Below are 5,401 nucleotides of genomic sequence, written 5' to 3'. Positions count from 1 at the left end.
TTTCAAAACCTTGAGGATCAAAAATAGTGCAAGCTTTCCTTTTAAAAGATAAGGAATACCCTTTCTTCATTATTGAAGCAACACTAAGTAAGTTTTGATATAAACTAGGAATGAAAAGAACATCATGAACTACTTTAGTACCTTGCTTAGTTTGAATTAAAACAGAACCCTTGCCTTCAGATACCACAATATCTCCATTTGCAACCTCACCCTAACCCTCATAGATCTATCAAGAGAAGAGAACATGTTTTCATCTTATGCCATGTGACTAGTGCATCCACTATCCAAATACCAAGTATGTTTTTCGCTGGTATTTGTAGGGTGAGTAGCAACAAAAACATGATTTGTATATTGAGGCTGCTCATCAACATAATTGGCTTTCTGATTTAGTTGTTGTTGCTGGTTTTGATTTTGGTGGCTTGACTTGAATCTGCAATTTTTCTCTGCACGTCCAAATCTGTTGCAGTAGTTACATCTAGGTAGTTTGATCCCATTTTTCTGCCAGCAGTCTTTTTTAAATGATTTGCTTTATTGCAGGTAGGATAAGGTGGGAACTTTGGTTTCCTACCACCTCTTATTTTGTTTGCAGGTCCTTTGCCCTTATTTGCCTTGTTGTTAGCAATCTTCTTTGCTTCCTCAGCTTGCTTTTCTTTTTGATTAGCAATAAAAGCTTCTTCAGATTACTCCTCCATTCTTATGGTTCTTCTTTGTTCAAGGGCTTGAAGAGCATTCACTAACTCTAAGAGAGAAATTGTATTTAAGTCTTTGGAATCTTCTAAAGAAGAAATTTTTGGTTCAAATATTTCTTGCAGGCTAACTAAAACCTTTTCAATAACTCTTTTGTCACTAAGTTTCTCTCCCAGTTAGGCATGGCCGGCTCAATGAACCGCCGATTCCAATTTATTGAACCGCCGGTTCAAGATGTTTAAAATTTTGAACCGAAATCGACCCTTGAACCTCTAGTTCTGGTCCGGTTTTGGTTCCGGCATGATTTTAATGAACCGACGGTTCGAATTACGATTTCGATTCGGTTCAGGTATTACACAAATTTTTAAAAAAATAATAAAATTTTGATTCCGCATTCATAAATAAATAATAATTTTAAAATGTTTAGATTTTATTAACTAATTAAATTACTATAAAATTTTAAAAGAAAAACTTCTATTAACTTGGAACTATTATTACATTAAATTTACAAATTTTGCTAACTCACTAATATAGAAAATTATAGTTTTTTTATTTTGGGCTTGAATTAAATTAAAATTGAAAAATTTTAATTTAATTGCCTATGTATCTTCTTGGAAATTAGAGGAAATCAAAGCCCACGTAGTTCTTTTTTTTATTACAATGGAAAATAACCTCCCAATTATTATAATTAATTTTAGTCATCGGTGCCACTAGTCCCCGTTAATGAGCCGGAATCATCATCATCGCTTGAATTTTGTTGGTCTTGAGTTCTCAACGCCGCACTAAAAGCTAATAATTTATTTAGTTATTAGTGATAATCTTGACCGTGTTGGATCTAAAATTTGTAAATTTAATGTAATAATATTAACTCGTTAATAGAAGTTTTTCTTTTAAAAACTTGTAATAATATTAACTTGGAACTATTATTAACTCGCTAAATTATTATAAAATTTTAAAAGAAAAACTTCTATTAACTTCTATTAACTTACATTTCCACATTATTTAGCGATAATCTTGACCGTGTTGGGTCTAAAATTTATTCACCCGCACTAAAAGCTTGTTCCACTATAACAGTAAAAATTGGACAAATAAGAATATCTTTTGCAATTGAAGTTAAGACTAAAAAGCAATTTGCATGACCAACTCAAAATGTCAAATTTTGTCGGGTCTTCATCGCATCATCACCCAAAAAAACTCAAAATCTGTGCTAATATATGTCTCAATTTCTGTGTATGAATATGGATCCTGTGAATACTCAAATTTTGAGGCTCAAAAAGCCTGTTGGTTGACTTTGCTACAGTAAATTTGACTGTCCTACAATGAATTTGCTACAGCAAATTTAATTGTGCTACAGTGCATTTGCTACAGTAACTTTGACTCACAAGGCTCAAAGAGCCAATTTTCCCGGACTGCAAACAGTCCGGCCGGACCGAAGGCCATTTCGGAAGTTCACCGGAAATATGTCAATATGGTACTTGAAACGTCTGGAATTTTACGAGGATCGCGGAACAGGTCCCGGAATATTTTTCGGAAGTCTGAAACTCCCAAAAAGGCTCCCGAAGCGAGGCACGGTGGCCACACCGGCCACGGCGGCGCCAGCCCACGCCAAGCGCAGGGCGGGGCCTGGCGCCCAGAGCGGTGCGAGGCCCTCCCGCGCCGCGCGCGGGCGAGGCCTCTCGCCCGCTCGGGCGAGGCCCCCTCTCTCCGCGCGCAGGTCGATGCCTGTCGCCCCTCGCGGCGAGGCCTCTCGCCCACGCGGTCGAGGTCCCTCGCGCCGCGCGCTGCCGAGGCCTGTCGCCCCGCGCTGGCGGGCCCTCTCGCCCCCGCGCGGGCGAGGCCCTTCTCGCCGCGCGCGGGCGAGGCCTCTCGCCCCGCGCGGGCGAGGCCCCTCGCGACCGCGCTGGCGGATGCCTCTCGCCCCGCGCGGGCGATGCCCCTCCGCCGCGCGCGGCGAGGCCTCTCGCCTCTCGCCCCGCGCGGGCGAGGCCTGTCGCCCCACCGACAGGGCGGTAGGTACCGCCTGGCCTGGCGGCAGCTACCGCCCAGATTTTTGAGCGGTGGCTACCGCCATGCCTAGCGGCAGCTACCGCCCGGGACCCGAAAATGGCCTATAAATAGGCCATTTTCAGGCTGTTTTTGGCACCTCTTGTCTGTATTGACGGACGAAACCTTCTCCCTCTCACGCTCCTTGCGTTTTCTTTACCGCTTTTTGCATTTTATTTAATTTTTATTGCCTTTTTGTTGTGATATTTGGACACTAAAATTAAACAAATTAAAATTAATTAATATTTCCTAAGCAAGGAGCTTAATCTGGAGTTAAGAAGTGGCCGACGATTAAATCAGGTACGTAAATAAAATTCTGCCTATTTAATTTTAGCACTTCATGCATGCTTCTCTTCTACTCTCAATCATTCTATAACTGCATAAAAAGCATGCACGTCAACTAAAATTCCGCTTAATCAAAAATCAAACTTTTTACGGCCAAAAGTCGTAAAATCGAACCATTTTTGGTGAAACGCCTTAAAATCAACACTTTCGACTAAAAGTCATAAAATCAACCATTTTAGCGACAAATCGCTTAAAATCGACATTTTTGGCAAAATGCCTTAAATTAATCATTTTCGGTTTAAAACCGTAAAATCAACCATTTTAGCGACAAATCGCTTGAAATCGACATTTTCGGCAAAATGCCTTAAAATCAACCATTTTCGGTTTAAAACCGTAAAATCAATCTTTTAAGCGACAAATCGTTTAAATGAACAATTTTGGCACAAATGCCTACATCAATCAATTTTCGGCAAAATGCCTAAACAACATGCACGAAGCATACACACACCCATGCATTAAGCATACCATTCAAAGCCCTCTAAAAGAGGCCTATCGAACTACGTTGACTTTGATCTTCCATTCAAACGGAAGTACGTAGGCACGTTCGGGATTTCACCCCGGATGGCAAGTCAAAATCACTCAAATATTTCATTAATCCATCATTCACCTTGCAAAGCATTCATCCATCGGTTAGTTCATCAGCATGACATAGTCTCGGGATCCACCTCGGGTTCGTAGATTGTGCCTTAAACATTGGGATAATTAATCTAGTAACTAGGTTAATTAAAAATGGAGTCACTTAGGGTTTTTTCCTAGTTTGCCCTAAAATAATTAAACAAGGTGGCGACTCACACACTCACGTGCATTTCTGTCCTTAGTCACATGCATTCATATGCCGGTGATATTTTGGGGAGGGGTTCACAGTTTGGCGACTCTGCTGGGGATTTATGTAATTAATTTGCATAAAGTGGACTACAATTGTTGTGAAAACTAACCGGCCTTTCTTTAAGGCATCATTTTATTATGTTTTGTTCTGCAGGGTATCCTAATACGAATCAAGTGTTCTTTCCTTAAGAATACTTGATAAATCCGGACTTAATTGAAAAATGTGATTAAGACGTTAAAACTTGTTGATTTATTTGCACGATTGAGAATCCTTTTCTCCATTGCATAAAAAATGAACTTCAAATGAATTTCTTCTCCTTCTGTTCAAACTTCTGAGTCTGGATAGCAAGTAGCGCTGATCGACAGGTCTCTTTGATTATGTCGACGGACAGCCAAAGCGTCCTCCCTATTACCACAAACCGTCCCTAATCCTTTTGGGGGTGGCCCATGAGTATGCGTACCGTCGGACCCACGTGAAACTCTTTGTTTCACATGTGGTTAGGTATATCCTTACTCAAGGTTCAAGGGTCCCTTAATAAGCCGATTCTCTATTTGTGTCATAGCCTATAGAACCTATCCTTTAGGACTGTATGCACCCAATGAGGAAGAATCATTCCATTAAAATGAATTATGTCCTGATGTTGTGTGCATTCAAGCATTCATTCCATACTTCACAAAAAAAAAAGAGGTCTGCAAAATGATAAAAAGAGAATTTTTAAAAACAAAAAAAAAAAAAATTTTTTCTATTTTAAAGTTGAAAAATCACATTTTGGTCCGTGAGGCCTGAAAAATCACATTTTGGTCTCTGAGGCCTGAAAAATTACATTTTTTGACCCAAAAATTCCCAAATTTGGCCCGTAAGGCCCAAAAATTCAAATCTCGGCCCGTAAGGCCCAAAAATTCAAATCTCGGCCCGTAAGGCCCCAAAAATTCAAATCTCGGCCCGTAAGGCCCCAAATATTCAAATCTCGGCCCGTAAGGCCCCAAAATTCAAATCTCGGCCCGTAAGGCCCAAAAATTCACAATTTGGCCCCTAAGGCCCAAAAATTCACAATTTGGCCCCAAAGGCCCAAAAGTTTACATTTTGGCCCCTAAGGCCCAAAAGTTTACATTTTGGCTCCTAAGGCCTAAAAATTCGCCACTTGGCCCCAAAGGCCCAAAAATTCCCGATTTGGCCCCTAAGGCCCAAAAAAAAATTTTTCTTTGAGAACTTAGGACCTTTCGAAAAGTCGAGGTGTCCAGCCCTAAGCACTCTACCTTACATACCACTTGCACAGGTACCCCTCCAAAGACCACCTGTACTCGAAACACCAACCGAGCTTTCACCCACAGGTCCAACAACCCCGACTGCACCAATGGCATCACTCTCTGACATCCAAAATCTCATTGAACAACTGGAAGCCAGAATGGAGGCTAGAATGAATGAGGCATTGGCTGCCCAGAAGACTGCCATAATAGCTGAACTAGGTGGTGGTAATGGAAATAGGGCTTCAGCTGGGGG

This window comes from Jatropha curcas, chromosome 6 (assembly GCF_041381405.1).
Source record: "Jatropha curcas cultivar XTBG-Jc1 chromosome 6, XTBG_Jcur_1.0, whole genome shotgun sequence".
Taxonomy (NCBI): domain Eukaryota; kingdom Viridiplantae; phylum Streptophyta; class Magnoliopsida; order Malpighiales; family Euphorbiaceae; genus Jatropha; species Jatropha curcas.
The sequence above is the reverse complement of the archived record's forward strand: the minus strand, read 5'-3'. Positions refer to the sequence as shown.